Source organism: Solanum dulcamara, chromosome 3, assembly GCF_947179165.1.
Source record: "Solanum dulcamara chromosome 3, daSolDulc1.2, whole genome shotgun sequence".
NCBI lineage: Eukaryota > Viridiplantae > Streptophyta > Magnoliopsida > Solanales > Solanaceae > Solanum > Solanum dulcamara.
In genome coordinates, this window is record NC_077239.1 from 64,072,258 (window position 1) to 64,087,131 (window position 14,874).

Below are 14,874 nucleotides of genomic sequence, written 5' to 3' on the forward strand. Positions count from 1 at the left end.
TGGGATTTCCAAGTAACACGTAGTATGATTTCCTTCTCCCTTCTTTCAACAATACTGCATAATTTTTTAAAAATTATAAATAGAAGAATATAATAAATATAATATTTTTAAAAATATAATAAAAAAATAATTATTAATTAATAATAAAAATAAATTAAAAATTAAATATAAATTATTTTTTAATTTTATAAATTAAATAAATATTATTTAATATTTATTTTTAATATAACGAACGGATGAAAAATATATAATATATGCACAAATACTTTAATGATTAGAACAGAAGTCCATCTATTACCAAAAGGAGTGAGATTATCTATGTTGTGCAGTCGCAGTTTAATATAATGAATGTTCCATAAAATAATCTGCTAAGTACACGTTTAAGATACTTACTGTTGCTTTTATTACTTAAAAAATAACACTTTAATTAGTCGTCAAAAGTTAAAAAGTAGTGATTATTCTGTATGATAATTGATATATCATTATCCATTGTGGATCCTCCGAATACTAAAAGCTTTATTCGGACGTGAGCGCTCAGCAGTCCACAATTATTTATTTAACTAAAAAGAATTTAAAATATTTTTAAATTATATGAAATTGAATAAAAATTCTCCTAGTTCATAATTAAGTATAAAAATGTCTTTAAATTTAATAATTTGATTTTAAAATATCCTTATTATCACTTAATAGGTCAAAAATATTATTTTTGAATAAATAATTAATAGTATTTTTTAAAACATATTTTATTTCTAACAAAAATATTAGTACTATTAAAGAATTCAATTTCTATTTTTTTTCTTTTAAAATCACTTTAACTAATAGATAAGTAGGAAATATTTTTTTCTTCTTAATTTAATTTTAACAATTAAACTAGAATAACTTCATTGATATAATAAGTCATATATATAACATCATTATTATTAATTTTTATTTAGATAATAACAAAAACATTCTTATAAAATAGAAATATTTTAATTTCTTAATTTTTTTTTCAAATTGAAGTAAGATATATATATTGAAAAGGATATTTTTGACCTGTTACATAACAGGAGCATTTGGATCAAATTATTAGTAACAAAAATATTTTTAGATCAATCTATTAACAAAGATATTTTTATTGAATTTCGCACAATTTAAAAGATATTTTTAATAGATTTTTTGTTTACTTAATTAAGGCTGTATAAGTCGAAAATGGCCACTAACGGTACCCCGCCTCCAATTTAATATGGTCAAAACGGATTTAAAGATGGCATAGAGTTAAAACACTAATCAATGAGTACTATTTATAAAGTCCGTCTATTAAAATACTGCCTCTCGCATGTTCATATTAATTTTTCCACTATATTAAAAATAAATTTTTAATAATATTTATCCAATTTATAAAATTAAAAAATAATTTTATACTTAATTTCTAATTTATTCTCATTATTAATTATAGTCATTTTTCTATTATATTATATTTATTATATTCAAAGAATAATATGATAAAATTATCCTTCTATTTATGATTTTTTTAAAAGTGTGTAAAATTAAAAGTGGATAAATATTGTTGGACAAATCTAGTAATTACTCTCTCCTTTGTTGACATCGTAGATCTCATATTTTTCCATGGTTCAACTACCAATCATTAATTTAATTTTCTTTTTTTAATTTCTCAGAGAGCTTTCATTGTTTTGTTTTCTTGATAATTTGAATTCGTAACCTTAAAATTAAAGGTTGAAACGGCTCAAGAATGTAAAGAAAGAGGCAAGTGCGTTAGATCTCTAAATTTGAGGGGACTCATTTTAAAACAATGATGGGTTATAGAGTTTTTAAAAAATAATAATATCAAATACGTTTTGTAGAAAAAGTGAAGTTTTCATATAAAATGACTGAATTATTTGAAGAAATTAGACATATTTGAAATACTATGTCTCATGAAATATAATATAGATTGATTATATCATCACATTGAAAAAAGATATTAGAAGAAATCAATTATATAAAAGTTATAAATAATTTTTTTTTAAGTTTAAGATATCCGATAGATATTGACTTTAGACCATTAATGTATTCGAGCCACCCTTAGATAGAAGGTGCTTATTATCGGAGTGACCTTATTTGTCAAAATATGACCCTACTTAAGTTGGGCCCTTTCAATATCTTGAAATGTGAAGTACCATTTTTTTTTTGTTAGTAATTATTATGGTAATAGATATGAATAGGAACTGATTTATTTTTTTGAATTCTTAACGTACGTGGTCCTAAAAATGTAAGCTAACCTTTGGTCGTACTAAAGCATAATTCTTACTACATATAATTCAAGTTGATCGGTCCAAGTATATCGAATACTATATGAACTCGAGATATTGAGAACGATAGTGCTCTAAGAACAGAATATATTTGTCTTTCGAAGCTGGCATGTCAAAAAGATTTATCTACTTGTGGCATAACGCAAGACATGACCACTTTTTTATAAGAGAAATCATAAATTATAAATTACACATTATGGATAATAAGAAACAGATTACGTTAAGGCTCCGTTTGGACATGATTCGATGTTGAAGGTTTATTTGAACAAGCAATTCGAATTTCTTAAGTTAGTATTATTTTTTTTCTAAACATGAAATCCCCAAAATTGGTGAAAACTATCCAAAAAGAAAAATCAATTCTTGTATAAACTTACCAAATGAGTGGAAGTTCATAACAAAATATAATACACAACCACAAGGCCTTTCTAAAATATATAATATTTGTTGATCGAATTCTTTGATTTAATAAAGAAGGAAAATTGATGGACTGAAGAAAAAAACAGTACGATTTCAATTCTGACTATGAGTTACAACTTATCACGGGCTGATATTCCAATTGTCAAAGAATGTTATAATGAAGCAATATATATAGCTAACTTTACATTTTTTTGCAACCAGAGATTCTTTGTTCACTTGTGTTTTAAGTGATACAGGTGATGGCTCAGTTCCTGGGGTTGATGTACACTTGAACATATCCATAAGCAAAAACATTGAATTAGATTATTCATATGCATTTTATACACTATTATTGCTCTGTTCTATAGCATAGAGTAACAAACAAGAGAAATGAGGATATTCGAGACAAGGAGGGAGTGACTTCGGTCAAGGACAAAATGTGTAAAGCAAGGGTGAGATGATTTAGGTATATGAAGAGGAGATGCACATATGCCCCAGTGTGGAGATGTGAGAGATTGATTATGGATGATTTCAGGAGAGGTAGAGGTAGACTTAAGAAGTATTGGAGAGAGATAATTAGATTAAATGTGGTGTAGTTTCAGCTTACCAAGGACATGACTTTAAATAAGAGGGTGTGGTGAATACAAAATAGGATAGAAGGTTAGTAGATAGCAGGGTTTCATCTTGTTGCCCGTTAATATTAGTAGACATAGTATTGTTTTTGTAATTTCTTAGTGTCACAATCCAAGCTACGCCCTAGGCGCGACACGGCGATTAAAATCCTGAAGGACCCAACCAAGCCTCTTTGCATATCATTCAAGAGCATGCATAAAGTAGATAAGCAACATAACCTAAAGCATAGACACGGAAGCATAGTCTCAAAGTAGACCATAAGTCTCAAAATACGGAATGAAAGACAACATAGACTCGAAACATCCTACATGTCTCTACTAACTGGATGGGGGCATAAGACAAGCTCCTAACTCACTCATGACAACATAAGAAATGAAATAGTCAAATGACGCAATGAAAATAAAGTGTCTTGTTCTCAAAGCATGAGGACTCACTACAAGTGCTAGTCTAGGCTCAACTATACTCAAGAATAGAAGGTAGACAATGATCGTCCGTCCCTACATTATGATACAACGTAGGCAAAATTATGCTTTAGTACATAGAATGCACTAAGTATGTGAGAAGTATGCATGAACAATAAACATATGACATAATCAATATGAATCATGGGATGCAAGACTAATATTTTAAAACATAAGTAAAACCATGAAAACATTAAAACATTTAACTCATTGGTCAATGCATCAAAACATCATCATCATGAAAACTTTATAACTTTTCTTTAACTGATGTAGAATAAGACCTTAACCGACACTTAAGACCATGCGAGCTATAACATGAAATTTGATAATCCCCACATCGAGAAGAGGGAGGCTACCTTGCCAGTGTATACTACGTCATGGTACTCTCTTTAACTAGGCTATATGTGGATCCACTAGCTTCGCAATATTGACATCTTTAAACCTATGTGGGCAACGTAGTTAGGGACTAAAGGTTGATACTAAGATTTCCTTGGATAGCTATAGTGGCTATTGGACCTAACCTCACCTTAAAGTCCTCTCGGTATTAAGTCATTATCCCAATGGAACTTTCATGAAAACATAATTATTAACATCATTAGGAAAGATAATAATAAATATCAATCCATCTTTATAAAGATAACATAAGAATAACTCATCTATTAACTTCATCATGAATGTGTGAGGAAATTCCATCACAACCTTTAAGTTCTTTAACATGATTGTGCAAGTATTGTCCTTATTGCACCATAACTTTTTTGCTTATAGCATCATTGAAACATCATTCATATCTTTTTGCTTAAAAGAATCTTTGAAACATCATTCATAAAGCTTTCATTGAAATAACTTGAAAATCATGATCATAACTCATAAATCATGCTTGAACCAGAATATAACATAGGTCTTTGAAATCATGCAATGTCATGTGAATTATGCATAATTAGGCTAATAACATTGAAATATATCATAATTAAGAAGACCTAATGCAAATCATGATATTAGGACTTTTAGAATAGAAAAGCATAAGACATTTGAGAAGAAATCTTTGGGATTCCATGGGTGAAAGGGCTCAAGGATGAATTCCCACATTCCTTGACCTTTAGAAGCCCTAAGTTGTAGAGAATTAAAGCTTGACTTTGAAAAAATCCCTAGAATTCACTTGAGGAAGAAGGAGACTTAGATAGCACACTTTTTGAGAGAAGATTTTGATTTAGGGAGCTAGTGTGAGAATGAGAGGGTTAAGAGAGCTTAGAGTAATTAATAGGTTAGAATAAACTCTCAAAAATAGTCCACATTCTTTAATGAAAACATAGGAAAAGACCAAAATACCCCAAATTTAAACTGAAAAATCACCTGGACGGGGAATGTACCACGGTTCGTGAACATCACCATGGCCCGTGGTGATGGTCGTGGGCCTGCCTTGAACTCTGGAAATTTAGGACTCTAAGGGGTGACCTCCATGGAGGCCACCATGACACATGGTACTCACCACGTCTCGTGGTGCCCTTTCGTGGTGTGCACCTTGAACAAGCTTTTGGGGAGTGGGGTTCATAGACTACACCATGACTCGTGGTTTACATCACGGGTCGTGAAGCCATCTGTGGTACCTTCTTCCAATTCCCTTGCCATCAGTAACCTTCACAGGTCCTCTCCACGGCTCGTGAAGAGAACCACGGCTTGTGGAGAGCTTCGTGAAGAGCCACCTGGTGCCAAAAGCTTGGGCTTTTCTGAGAATCTTCCTTTGAGCCTCGTTTTTTGACTTTTTGACTTTTGGGGTCTTACACTTATTCTTTGATTTTTATTACTATATATTGTTTGTTAAACCTCTAGTGTCTTGTATGGTATGTACAATAGCTAAAAAGAAACTTACTCAAGATACTCTACTCAAGGAACTCACTCTGAAAATAGCTTAACTCAATAAAGCATATAGATATGTGTAAAAAAATGCTTTAAAAGATATGAATAGGTAATGACAACTCGCTATATAAAAATATAAGGTATACCTCACTCTTGGGGAGTTTCTGTAATCCACAATCATCACTTATGAGCTACGTGATAATACAACGAACTGTTGTCGTTGTCACTACCGTCCAATACCTTGCTAGGGTAGGGGACACAAACTCATCTCTGGATCTAATAAAAGTCCTCTTTGGGACTAAAAGTAGTCGCTCGAATGAACGGTACGATCCTATCCTATGTTGGCTACATAGGTTATGGGGTTTGAGTTCTATACTCTTACCCAAATCATTACTTAATACTACTCCCAAATTATAATTTACTATGCTCATAACTCAAGCGAGTGTATTTAATCAATTAACTCAATAGTCTCTTTTGGACTTAGCTCAAAACGCAACTCTTCTCTATTCATCTCATTTCTTTAAAAGTAGATAAAAGCTCAACTCAAGGAATGCATTTTAAATCATAAATTAACTTCTCAACTGAATCTCAAAAATAGATGTTTAAAAATAGTTATACTCATGCTCAAAATAATAATTAAAATACTCCTCAAACTCAACTCATGCTCAAACTCTTTTTCAATTAAATGATGAAAATAATTATTCTTTAACTCAAAATAGTACATAAAATAATTAATACAAAACTCAATTAGGGTCCATGTAAATGCAAACACGAATCCATAATCTCAATAACTCAACTCATCAAAGTATAATCAAATATATGTAGTAGAACTCAATAAGAAATTATATAGATGCTCAAGAATTCACTTTATCAGAATTAAAACTCAAACTCAAAACTCAACTTGACTGTATGAAGATGTAGGGAACAAAAATAAACTTAGTCCAATGTTAGGATAGCCTTACATACCTAAATAAAAGATTATCTAAGCGAAATTCGATGATCTTGCTACACTCTTGAACCCTAGTTCTTATCCTTCTCTCCAATTCTTGCTCTCAAAAGATTATAAGTGTTAATGAGAGAAAACCCTCATTGGGTACTGATAAGGGACTAATTTTAGTCCCCAAATGACTTGGTTTTAGTTTGGAAAAGTGGGAAAAAAACTAGAATGCCCCTACTTAAAATTGTCTCTAGCCACTACGAGCCCCTTCCTATGGACTATAAGGTCCATCTCATAGGAACTGGGGTCCAATTCTGGACCTCGCTGGAAGTGGTTTGGTGGGTCTATGACCAAGCTCCTACGGGCCGTAGACCTATTGATGGGTCATAGAGGACCACTTGTGGACTTCGATTAGGAATTGGACTTGGGGTCTACGGACCTCCTTCTATGGTTCATACCTACTTTTATGGATCGTAATACCCACTCAAGGAAAGCTTTGCACATTCCAGTAGCTACTGGAATGTGACACATAAGTCTACAAACTACCCTACTATCCGTAAGACTTTCGGTAACTCGTAACTCCCACTAGTAAGGACTTGTCTAGACTTTTGAAAATTTCACTAAGTCTTGAGTGACCCTACGAGTCTCATTTACTACTCGTAGGATCTCCTACAGATCATATATTCCCGCTCGTAGTCCCTGGGCAGGGAACTATTCTCAATTTTTCTTGGGTTCTCAAATTTATATAAGTTAGAATGCTATGAGGTGTTACAAATTTTCACCTCAACCATTTCCATAACATGATCTTGGGGTGGGGGAAGGGTTCCTTTTCTGGTTTTAGTCGTCGTTCGAGATCTACCCCTGGAAGGTGTTTATTTCCATTTGCCCCTGCCCCTACCTCTGCCTCTACCTCTACCTCTGCCTGCTGCTTTGGGCTTCATATTTGGAGCTACTGCCATTGTGTCATTGCATCTAGTACCAACCATCCGTGGATAGAAGATTGAAAGAAGTCAGATAACAATTTGGATCGCCAGATACCAATTGAAATCAAGTTATAGCACAAAGGAAGAAGGAAGAAATAGTTTCCCAAACTCTTGTAGCCTCTCGAAGAAAAGTATGGACATTTTCGTACTGTTCCACAAGATTCTACTAGACTCATTTTTGTACGACAAGAGGGCTCTGATACCAACTCTGTCGTGATCTGAACCAGCGTGACATGCATACACAATAAACCATCGATAAGAGGACCAACTACCAAACAACCTGTAACACATCAAGAACTAACATAACAATTTAAAATAATAAGATCGAGTTTCCATATATAAAAACAATCATCAAAGTCAATCGTAAAAATAATCCCCTAAAATCTGAAAGTCGTGTACCAAAACTCTAATCATCTAGAATAAGGAGGATGCAACCCCAAACAAGAACATAAGTCTAAAATGTCTAAATAGTCTAAGTCCAAACAGATGGACTAAGAAATAAAGAGGAATCCATGAAAACCCAGAAGAAATAGCTTACCCTAGGATTCAGGAAACTGAGGTCTCATAGTTGAGATCGCGAAAAGACACCTGAATATGCGCTATACTCAACAAAGAAAGAGCAAATACAGTATTAGTATATAAAATTCACAGTGTACTATTAGCATCGTCGGCCAGTTCCAAAGATATGTATGTAAACAAGTAACTAAAGCATAGTAGATACCAGACGACACAGGCATAACACAAGTTATAAACCAAGTCAGTAATACAATCAGACTCTCAGTCACCACTATCCTAACTTAACCTTTGTATAAAAATGTCCCACATTATCACATATATACATTTTTGGTCCACTCAAGGAACCAACACACATGTAAGCAATCACACATGCACACAACCAAATATGTACCAGGCGTGGTACCCGAGCCAATCGTATAGTAACATGCACAAGTGTGGTATCCGAGCCAACTGAATGATATCACATATCAGGCGTGGTACTCGAGCCAACCGATAATATGTACCAGCATGGTACCTGAGCCAACTAAAAAATATCATGTACCAGGCATGATACCCGAATCAATCAACAATCACATATATCATACACAATCACACATACAAGAAACAACCATACTTGTAAAGCCACAAGCAAACTAACAAGTTTATTGCAAGAGATTAACATCATGATATCATTTCACATTTATCCCCCGTGTTTTACTCAACATGCATTGTACAAGTAATACTATAGGATCAATTAACATGCACACAGTACATACCTTTGATAACAATAAAAATGTAACAACTTGAAAAATCATAAAATAAAATAATTAGTAAATAAGTAAATAAAAAATATACTAACCTAACCTTCGTGTATACCAAGAAAGAAAAACATTACACAACTTTGTAGATAACAAAAGAATTTAAACTAAATTCTAATATAACGTACTATTTAAAAGCTATAAATATATAACCGAACTTATTATTATTAACAATATAAATTATTATTATTAATAATAATTTAAATAATTTATAGTAATAATAAACTTAAAAGAAAATCTTAACTAACAATTTAAAATACTACTACGACTACTCATGATTGTAGGAGTTAGGACTATAATGGTCAATATGACTGCATCTATTAATTAATGGAGCATATTAATTGATTAATATTTGGACTCACCCATAATGACTTTAAAAGATAAAACGTTTAGAGAGTTTGCCTATAATGAGATTAGGGGTTCACAGCCGGTTGAATCAGTTATTGATTAAAATCAAAATCAAATCAATTTAGTTGATTTTTAAATTATTAAAATAATCAAATTAAACCAAATCAAATAAAATATATATTTATCAAACAACCCCTTAATTGTTGTGAATGTATTATTGCACTAAATTATTGAAAGACAAAATTAAAGATCTGAGCAGAATTACATACAACTTGAATTTCAGCAGTAACACTCGTAAAAGTTTGAGAGAATTATCAATCTAATTCGATTAGCTAAAAGAGAAAAAGGAATGGAAGTGCATCATATTCTTTGTGCTACTCCCTCCCTTTCATATTATTTGGTCCACATTGATTTGACACATCTCTTCAAAAAAATTAAAAAGAAGTATTTTATTAAATTAATTTTATTAATGATATTTTGAAACTCTAAATTTAATTATTACTATTTGATGTAGTTCTTTAACTAAAAGTAATAAATATTTTGATTTATTAAAATGAACAAGTAAAATAAAACACAATGAATAATATTTTGTACTTAGAGTCTATTTGAATTAATGAATAATATTTTGTACTTAGAATCTATTTGAATTGACTTATAAGTTACTTATACGTTATTTTTAGTTTTTTTGAGTGTTTGACTGACTTATTTAAAATTATTTTATATTTAAAATAAGTTCCAATAAATAATTGAATTTATTTGAATGGACTTATTTTAATTATCTTATAAGTTGAAACAAACTTATAAGTCAAAAAAAATAATTAAGTTGCACCTACTTATTTTTAAAATTTATAATCAATTTTCAAATTATAAGTTAGTATTCAAACATGGTCCTACATAATACACACATATGGGGAGAGAGAAATCATTCAAATGTGTGCGGAAGTTAAGAGTCCTGCGTGCAATGTTGGTACCTTTAACCAACAGATGAGATTCCATGAGGGCTTGGACCCACCCTGTCAAGTTTTCCCTCTATTCTCGCAGAATCTATATTCATTCTTTACTTACTGCCAAATGATTGGTCACCATCTTTTACTCACATATATCCCATTATTACAAAAATAGTGCATATACATTACTTTCATCTAAATGAAAAAACTAATTTGTAAATTTTTAACTTTAAAAAAATTCATCAATGAGGTATATATTTTTTTTAAAAAGTAATAAAATAATAAAATATATACATATACATATGAATTTCTTTTCAGCAAAGTTTAGGAATATATATAATTTTTTTCACACATGAATTATTTTTTAATTTATTTGATTATCATTATCCGAGTTTCTAATTCTTATTCGTATTCTTATTTTTATTTTTTTATTCTTTGATGTAAATATAAGAGAAGTAAAAAAAAGTGTGAATGGAAAAAAGAGAAAAAAATAAGAAAAAAAATTAAAACTATTTTTTGCAACTATATTGTAATTTAAAACTATTTTTTTTACTGTTATATTATAATTTAGTTTATGTATCTATAAAAAAAATTGGGGCATGTATAATAAATTTTACAATAAAAGTAGTAAGAAAAATAAATTTGACTATCAAAATAATAAATTTAAATTAGCCGTTGAATCAAAAAAATAAATTATGTGTGAGAAGGATCAAATATACCCCTATAATTATTATTTTTTAATAAAAAATTTTAAAAAAATAATTTTAAATTATTTTTTTTCCACTTCATTTAGAATAAAGGGTATATATGAGCAGTAGTGGTAAATATGAGTCACTTTCATAACGAGGGTTATATCAACTCTAAATAACTAAGTTAAGGGGTATATCAAATCATTTTTCCTTCGTTTTATACTTCAGGATTCTTAGCATTAAACTCGTATTTCTAAAATTATGGACAAATATAACATTTGTAAAAGAAATTGTCCGACCAAAAATACTAGGTACGGACAAATCCATTATCGAATGGTTGGATCCATTCTTGAGTGAAGGTCAGTAAAATTCACCCATGTCCATTTTGTAGCCCTATGTGACGACCTGCCACATCATCATGGCACATAAGCATCACGTAAGTGCCGAATGGCACAACATTGCTCATGTAGAAGGCTTACATAGGAAAAGGAGTTGTCCTAATGGATGATTCTAGAGAAATATGGATATTTTCCATAAAAGATTATAGATTTAAATGAAAGATCCCTAGAATACTCTAGGCATGTAGAGAGTTCTAGAGAAAGGACTTTAATGTAAATATGTAGGGACTTATATAAAAATTATTATTTACAGTTTAGCCCTTAGATGAGTAGTATAAATAGAGGGGCATCCATTTGTAAATTCATCAACCCAAATCAAACAAAATTCAATCAAAATTCTCTACAACATTCTTCCTAACAATTCTCTTGTGTTCTCTTTTACATTCTCTTAGCGATTCCTAGAATCTTAGGCTGACTTGACATAGCAAGATCGTGAGCAAGTAGTGCAAGAACGTGAACAAGTTGTCAAGTGTCGCACGTGCGCTTAGTAAAAGACTAAGAACGTGACAACGTGGTATCAGGGCGAGGTTACAACTAAGGGAATGGCAAACGACGGAGAAATCAACGCTGCTAACACCCAAAACAATGTCATCCAGGATGCCACCGGTAAGAATGTTTACAAGAAAAAGAGGAATATCGCCAACAAGAACCAGGAGGTGTTGCCCAAGGTTGAGCCAAATAAAGGGCTTACATCCCAAGAACCTTCTACTACTGAGGTGAGCGAGAATGATATGAAGGTCTTGCCCGAGGACGTCTCGCTTGGTAGAGAGTGGGTCACGAAGGTTAATGTAGAGATGGATGCAGTCAAGATATTTGGCCAAAGCTTAGGGAAGGTAGAGGGCGCTCTAAGCGCTCTTGAAGGACATACTCTTTAAGAGATTGAGAGCATCCGAAATGACTTGGATGGGCGCACACAGACTGAGATAGAGATGAGATAGACCATCGCTACCTTAGAGTGCAGACTCACGGAGGCGTTGAGCACTATCGATGCCATGAAGGCAAAGATAGAGACACTCGAGGAGCAGGTCAACGTTGGCGTGACTAAGACCGCCAAAAATGTTGTTGTGACGAGGGAGGCTAAGACTGAGGCTCCCAAGCCACCAGTTTTCAAAGGAATTCTTGATGCACAAGAAGTAGAGAGCTTTCTTTGGCACTTGGAGAACTATTTTCGTCATGGAAATGTAAGAGACAACGATGCCAAGATCAACACTGTAGTGTTGTACATGTCAAAAACTGCCATGCTATGGTGGAGACAAAAATCAGCTGATGCTGAGAGAGGTCTGTACACAATTACCATATGGGATCAGTTCAAGGCTGAGTTCAAGCGACAGTTCTTCCTAAATTGTCTTGTACGAGGCAAGACGCAGACTTCGAGAGCTGAAGCAGATAAGGAGCATACATGATTATATCAAGGAGTTCACCACCCTTATGCTCCAAATTCCCAACCTCACTAGCGATGACTTGTTGTTCCACTTTATGGACGGGTTGCAAAATTGGGCAAAGCAGGAGTTGCAACACCGACGAGTTACTAATATAGACCAAGCCATAGTGGAAGTTGAATCTTTGATGGAATTCAGGAATGAGAAGTATGAAAAAGACAGAGGCAATAAGTTAGAGGATGACATTATTAAGGGTGGAGGAGACTGTGGTAAAAGCAAGATAGTACATCAAGAACACCACAAGACTCAAGGTACCCACAAGTTCGATAACAAGAAGTCAATTGATCATTAAAGCTATATAGAATAGAAAGCACAGACTAAGCAGAAGGGATGCTACATATGCAAAGGGCCACATAACTTCAAGGATTGTCACTTAAAGAGTCTTAGTGCGATGGTGTGTGAACAAAAGGAGCATGCGCAAGGAGAGAGTTTAGTCACAGCTCAATTAGGTGTAATTGGACTATGTGGAGCCATCACAAAGTCAACTAACCAAGTTAACTAGAATAGAAATCAATATGTGGACCTTTTCATCAACAACAAGCCCGCTCGTGAACTAGTGGACACTAGAGCAACTCAATTTTGTGACAGAGGCTGCAACAAAGAGAATCAAGTTGAAGCTTGCTCCAACTAACTCTAGCGTCAAGACCGTGAATGTTGATCCTCAAAATGCTCATGGCGTAGCCAATGGTGTTGGTGTTAAATTGGGCAGTTGGAAAGGTACGACAAACTTTACCGCCACTACAATGGATAGCTTTGATATTGTTCTAGGGCAAGAGTTCTTTAGACATTGTCATACTATGATCGACCCCTACCTCCAACGTCTCTTGGTCATGGAACGAGAAGGGGCTTGCATGGTGCCTACAATAAATATACCACACAAGCAGAATCAAGCACAACTTTCAGCTATACAGCTTGTGAAGGGGCTCAAGAAGGAGGGGTCGATGTTCTTGAAAACCACTACAAGTTTTGAGAGAGATAGAGACAAAAAGCCATTGTCGTGTTCCACATCCATTGGAAGGGGAAATCATCGAAAAAAGCTACACAGGAATGAGGACTTGTGGCTATTCAAAGATAAGATCCAAGAGTTTATGCAGCAGCAATGCGTCATGATCATCGTAACATCAAGTGGGGGAGAGTAACGACCAGCCACATCATCATGGCACATAAGTTACACGTAAGTGCCACATGGAACAAAATTGCTCATGTAGAAGGCTTACATAGGAAAAAGTTGTCCTAATGGATGATTCTAGAGAAATATGGATATTTTCCATAGAAGATTATAGATTTACATGGAAGATCCTTAGAATATTCTAGGCATGTAGAGTTCTACAGAAAGAACCTTAATGTAAATATGTAGGGACTTATGTAGAAATTATTATTTACACTTTAGCCCCTAGATGAGCAGTATAAATAGAGGGGCATCCATTTGTAAATTCATCAACCAAAAATCAAACAAAATTCAATCAAAGTTCTCCACAACATTCTTTCATTCTCTTAGCGATTCCTAGAATCTTGGGCTAACTTGGCATAGCAAGATCGTGAACAAATTGTCAAGTGCCGCACGTGCGCTTGGTAAAAGACTAAGGACGTGACACCCTATGATTGAAAAATAGCCATTGTTATAGAATTTCAAACTCCACAAGACATTGTCATGGAATTTCACATGTGGAAAGTGAGAACACCATATTGACACCAATTAATTTTCAGAGCCAGGGCAAGAAGTGGCCAGTGGCGTTATTTCTGAGTGAAGGCATCTTACCAAATGGGAATTCTAATTTCTTTAGACTTCACTCTAAAACTTCATTTCTACCAAAGATAAGGTAATCAAAGCCCAAGTTGGAATTAGTTTAATAAGGTATTCTAATCCTACATAGTGTGGCAGGGAAAGTACATTACTGCTAACATGTGACACAGATCTTTACTGTGCCCAGCCAAAAAGTTAAGGATAGTGCTATTCCAACTGAAATCTGCAGACCTGCAGAGACAAGTGGGATCTTGCTGAATCACAGAATACGCATCTGTTCCTTCACATGAACCCAACATACCAAACCCCAACTGCATGCCCGGCTCAGGTGTATTTTCACTTCTTTCAACCTTCACATATGCACTTTTGTGCAACCGTCAAAAGAAAATTTGAGAATATTAAAATGCCTCACTTTAATATAATGGATCCTATCTGAATAAG